Below are 6,336 nucleotides of genomic sequence, written 5' to 3' on the forward strand. Positions count from 1 at the left end.
GGGGGCGCACGTGAGCCAACGGGAGCTTGTTGCTGCTGTCCTTTCACGCAGAGGCCAGTGACAGTCACGTGCACTGCTGCCAGTCATTAAGTTTTGTTTTGCTCCATCGGACTGCCAAAACGGTAATTGTAACGTTTTTTCTTATCTTATCCTTAATACTACTATGTGTGCGCGCGCAAGCGTGTGTGAGTGAGTGAGTGAGGGAGCGAGAGAGTGTGTGTGTGTGTGTGTGTATGTGTGTGTGTGAAGAAAGCTGATGAGATATGAAATAACCAGTAGCCAATTGAATAAGCTACCCTTTTGGATTTATATATTTGTAAATCTGACTCTCAGTGCCTCACCAACCATGAACCTCACTGCTTTCCAATCATCATACTTTTTCAAGTTGACCTCATTTTCTCCTTAATAATTATCTGTACTTCCTGGTCAAACATCTGTCCTCCATCTGTTTCCCTCTCTGTCTCAATTTCCTTATTCTTCAGCTTTTCAAAGTACTCCTTCCAATGCTCAACACACTTTGATCATTCATTAATCCATGTCCCTCACTCCTGTCTACTTCCTTCCTCTCCCTGACTATCCCACCTTTTCGTAGCTGCCTTCACTTTGTGAATGATCTCCTGAACTTTGTCATTCTACAATTATCCTTGCCTGTCTTCTTTGTTTTGACTTGGAAAAAAAAAAAACACCAAGAAGCTCCTTGCCTGTTTCTCTTACCAACTTTTCCAGTCCCAAGGCTATTCTTTGTTTCTAATCTCATTTTGTGTATTCAATCTATAATTTTGTGATGTTTTGCCACATTTTCCCCTGGCACCACCTTACAATCTCTAATCTCTTTCAGTTAGCATTTCCTGCTAAAGATATAATCCACCTATGTACACCTGCCTCCTCTGTTACGCCTGTGACGCGAGCGGTGTCTGAGACTTAAATTATAAAATACTTTAACCCACAACGCCACCCAGGGATTTAACCCTGGGACTGTCAAACCTTCCAACCTTTACCAAACCAAAAGGACGTAGGTCAGGACAATAAAGAGAGGTGGATCATTGGTCTAAAATAATAATTTATTTGCACAAGAGATAAAAATGTAAGCTTACAAAGAATTAAAATCTGGACATGATTATCAAATTTTCTATTGCACACTAGCCCTTCAGCATTTACTGGATACGTTCAAACCCAATTAAGAAATAACAAGGAAATAATATGTTAATGCACAACAAACAATGTACTGCAACCAAACAAAAAGAACAAACAAACAAATCAGTAATAAAATAACAGAACACCAAACATGCAGGCAAATTATACATAAATTGACATGCAAAGAAAAAAACAGCATCAGCAAATAAACATGCAGTTAAATTACAAAAGACTCACCATAGGCAGGTTGAGCCCTTACCTAAATAAAATTAAATTGTTAATTGGGTAGTTCGTAATCCAAAGGGTAACGGCATAAAGCAGCAACTGGGACAAAACAACGGCTCCTTCAGCAGGAGGTGGAGGCGGCCTCAACGCAGCTGCACACCTTGTCCTGCGCACCCGCTGATCAGGTGCGCACCACTAAATGCCGCAGGAGGAAGGGAGGAGCCACCAAAATATACGGTCCAAGATCTAGGAGCAAAATTTAATGTTAGCCATAGCACACAGCCCAAAACAAGCCGGAGAGATAAAGCCACTTACCCCGGTGGAAACTACAAGCTCACGGTGCACGCCCAACCACACGCATTCCAGAGAGCAGGATGAACCCACACAACCCAACTACAATCCTGAATCCAAGACAGGCATGATTGCAGAAACCAGTCTAATAGTCAGGAACAACAAAAAGGAACCACAAAACTAACCTGAGTACGACCATGGCAAGCACCGCCCCAAACAATTCCCCACAGGAGCGCACAGCAAGGTGCCACCAGGAAGCCCTGCAAGACTGTCTGAGTGTGCAAAGCGCACACCTGGCTTTAAAGGCGGCGTGGGTGCCACCCACCACTCACCTTAAAGGTAAATCTACACCAACCTGCCACACGCCACACCCTATGTTCATCCCTCTTCTGAAAATAGGTGTTCATCATGACATTTTTGTTATATTTTCACAAAATGAACAACATCTGTTCTTCTGCATTCACATCTTTACACCATACATACTCACCAACTCTTCATCTCTTTTTCTTCCCTTCACCAACATGACCATTGAAGTCCCTTCAATCACCACTCCCTACTTTCTGGGGACACCTTCTACAACTTCATCCACTTACACTAGAATTACCTAGTCTTTTACCTCAAACTGACAAGCAACCTATGGTGCAGATGCACTGGCAACAATCAAATTTACACCCTCAACTTCTAGCTTCAAACGTGTGATTCTGTCTGACATTCTCTTCACACACAGGAAACTTATCACAAACTGTTCCTTTAGGATTACCCCAACTCTATTTCTCTTCCTATTTACCCCATGGTAGAACAGTTTGAATTCACCTCCAAGCCTCATGGTCTTGCCTCTTTTCTGTGTGGTCTCCTTAACACCTTACCAGTCATTCAGAGTCTCTACTTGGACCTCCACACTCCTGCCTTTCCCTTTCTCTTGCAATCTCCTAACAAACTCTTGCTATCCTCCCTCTTCTCCTCCTATGTGGTGTGGTGGCAAGGGTTTTTACAAGATAACACCTGACTATGTTGTCTGAATTCCACAACCTATGAGTTTTCACCAAATGACCCGATTACTTTTCATGGAAACCAGACTGAACACAAACAGCAAACATGAAAACAATAAACAAAAACCCAAAAACCCGACCCTCTCCTCCTCGCCTTCCAACATTTCAAACATCTTCGATATAAGCTCCTGTGTGGACTCTGGAGGTAGAGCTTTGATTCAGAGCTTCCCGTTTGGAGTTGGGACTCTGATGTTAATTATTAATTGTATTTAAGGCTCTTTGTATGTTGTGCACCATATATAAATAAACCTATTTGAGTGATTTCATCTAACAGTGCCTGTAAATTGATTTTCTTCCACAACAGTGGTCTTCAAATGACATTAGCAGCTGTATTTGTGATCTGGCATAAATCTTGTGCCAGAACATATCTACAGATTCCCTTCCTGGCACAATTCTCACAATTTTCTGGGCTTTAAACTTCCCCCTCAAGTACACAGAAAGTGACCTTTCAATGGCTAGTTTAAAAGTAATCTTGCCACTAAATAACAAAAAAAAAAAGACAATTTCAATACAAATCTATTTTTGTACAGTTCTGTTCAGTTCATTCATCTATATTGGGTGACCAGATGTCCCTGATTTCCGGGGACAGTCCCCATTTTGAACAACCTGTCCCCAGCTAAATTTGCCCCCAGAAATGTTGCTGATTTTAGTGGTTTCTGAATGAGAAAAAAATGTTGCGTGTAGACTGTTATTACGGTGGTCAGGTAGAAAGCCAGGTAGAAAGTGCGAGTGAGCATTTTGCGTGCAACAAAAGGTAACTGGTCATGCTGCTGTTAACATTACAGACGAAGAAGAAAAAGAAAAGCAGAGTGTGCCACCTTTATAAAAGGTAAGACGAGATGTGAAGACCCTGTCAGGTGACTGACGGAGCTGCTGCAGGTGCAGATCTATTGGTGCAGCTGATTTAGTCTGGTATAAAAGGGAATTGTATAAAAGGTGTTGTGTGGCAAAGTGGGGGGCATTAGGGCTAACCCCCTCCTTGTTGGTCCTCCTTTGGTTATGTTTATCTTGGTTATCCTAGTTTGGCCATTTTGGGTTTGGTTAACTTAATTTTTTCCTTGATAGGTTTGCTTTTCCTCATTTTTTCATTGCTTTTAAATGAATATTTAAAATGTAATTTTTGTGTCCTCTTCCCTTTGTTTTGTCACAATCCCTGAGCCAGGTTGTGACATGAGAGCACAGGGAGCAGCTGTGGTGTGAGTGACAAGATGATTAAAAACTCCTAAAGCATTGCCTGATTTGGTACACTGGATACAGTGTCAACAAGGGTTCATTTAAAGTAAGATGTTGTAGAATTGATTGGTGACCTTTAGTTAATATTTTCTGAGCTAGTTATGAGTTGTTTTATAATTATAGTTTACTATTGTGAACATAAACTTTTAGGCTTAGGTGCGTTTGCCTGCTCAGTTTGAGCATGTCCCTCAGTGACAGAACTGCATTAACTGAGAATAATGAAGAGGGAGAAATCATCATCTGGTTAAATGTGCATTTCTTCTGTTGTATGAGCTTGTAGCACCAAAAAAAAAATTAAAAAATTCACATTCACACACAACCTATGCCTGCTCAGTTACATTAGTATACACCCTTGTCCTCCCCAGTTTTAGTACTACTATTAGTAATTACTACTATACTATTATTACTACTATTACTTTTTTTGTTTTATTACTTTTAGGAAACGCTAACAACAGTGTGGAGAGACACATTCCTGTTGTTACACTTGATTTTTATTGTATAAATATGTAAAAAAACAAAATGAAATCATAACTGTCCCGGTTAGGGTTAGGGTTTCTTTATTTTATCTTGATAACATTTAATTCTTTTTTATCTCTGGGCTGGAAATGTCTCCGGATTCAATTTCAAAAATCTCCTTCCTCAGAGACCCTAACCAGCTTTTTCTGGGGGATCCAAAACTGTTTCCAAGCCAGAGAGGATACACAATCCCTCCAGCAGATTCTAGGTCTAACTTTGGGTTTTTTCCCAGTGGGACATGCCTCCAGAAAGAGGCATCCAAAAGGCATTTTAATCAGATGCACAAACCACCTCAAATTTGTTTCAATGAGGAGAAGCAGCAGCCCTACTCTGAACTCCCCAGAGGTGACAGAGTTCCTCACCCCATCTCTAAGATTGAGTCTGACTAGAAAGTCTAATTCAGCTGCTTCTATCTGGGGTCTTGTTTTTTCATCATGAGCCAACGCTCACGACCATTGATAAGTGTTGGAACAAGAGAATCAAGAGATTTGCCTGTCAGTTCTGCTTCACCATGACAGACTGGACTCCCTCATTAAACCAGATAAGGCCCCAAACCCTTAGTCCATCTCCTCTTCTGTCCTACCATCACTTGTGAACATTACTCAGATACTTGAACTCCAGTTAAGGCAAAGACTCGCTCCTAACCTGAAGGAAGCATTCAGTTAATTTTTTTTTCAGCTCAGTACAGTCTAATTCAGTCCAATTAGAATCCAGTTCAACATACTAATTCTCTGTGTTGAAACTTATATAATGTTGTTTCTCTAACATTTGCTCGCTAAAAAAAATGCTTATAGACTTCAGTGAATCTTTATTCAGTTCAGTCCCTCATGTTAAGCTGCATGCAGATGACAGAAGAGATAAAGAACTTTGTTTTAACAGAGTGTTACGGCTGCAGTGGTCTCTGCCCTTTTTCCTTGTATGGGTCTGGAGACAGGCCTATTGCAGGTGTTGTGTTTTGCTCTTATGGGTGCTCTGCTGCTTTGAAGCTGCCAGGCATGCAGCAGATAGGAGGCTTCTCCCTCTTCCTCCTCAGAACCCCTTTTGATTTGGTTTGTATCTTATGGTTGGGTTTTGTTAGGTTTGTTTTGCATTTGCTTATTTCTGGTTAGTTATGGGTTTTGCATTAATCTATTTTGTTTTCTCATTTCAGGTATTCCTTTTTCAGGTTTTATTTCTTTAGTATAATTTAATAAATTAAATTTTCATTTAATCAGAAAATCCTTGTGTAGTCTCCTTTAATGTTACCCCACCAAACGAGCCTGATGGACGTAACAAGGGAAAGACCTTCTGCAATAGAAGGATGGGCAGTCATCTTCATGGCTTGTTAAACAGGAAGACTGGCAAACAAAGACGCAACTAGACAAAGTTATTTACAGAAAAAGAAAGAAAATAGAGCCAATGACAGACATAAATCATAAGGAGTGAAGAGAAGTGCTCAGAATGCTGTGAGACACCCCCATCAGCCTTAACCTAAAGCAGCAGAACTAAAAAGATAGATTCACCCAGACCAAGTCCAAAAGCCTTTTCAAAAAAACAATGTTTTAAGCTCAGTGAGTGTGTTTTCCTCCTGAACTCAAACAGAAAGCTGGTTACACAATAAAGGAACTAGATAAGTGAAAGCTGTGTCTCCTATTTTACTTCTGGTGTGTCATGATTGAACACTCTTTTGTACCCACGTTTGGATTTTCTGAGTTGAACATATCTACAGGACATACAGGTAAATAAATAAACACTTTTGGTTTGAAAGGAAGCATAAATCAGTTGTGGTTGTATCTGTAGGAGGGAATGGGGCATGAGTTAATTATCTTCAGGTTTCTTGATAGAAGAATGTTGCTTTCAAGGGTTTTTATTTCTTGTATTTCTTCTTTTGCGTGGTTTCAGAGTGGGG

General features: G+C 40.4%; 1 long non-coding RNA gene across 1 annotated transcript; it reads right to left on the reverse strand.

The window, feature by feature from the left end:
• Positions 1-948: 948 nt before the first annotated feature.
• Positions 949-1,912, reverse strand: LOC112449870. Its single transcript, XR_003038410.1, has 3 exons — positions 1,836-1,912; positions 1,675-1,760; positions 949-1,605 (listed from the first exon to the last, which is right to left on the reverse strand). It is a non-coding gene; the product is annotated as an uncharacterized LOC112449870 (long non-coding RNA).
• Between the last annotated feature and the right edge of the window lie 4,424 nt (positions 1,913-6,336).

This window comes from Kryptolebias marmoratus, linkage group LG22, assembly GCF_001649575.2.
Source record: "Kryptolebias marmoratus isolate JLee-2015 linkage group LG22, ASM164957v2, whole genome shotgun sequence".
Lineage (NCBI taxonomy): Eukaryota > Metazoa > Chordata > Actinopteri > Cyprinodontiformes > Rivulidae > Kryptolebias > Kryptolebias marmoratus.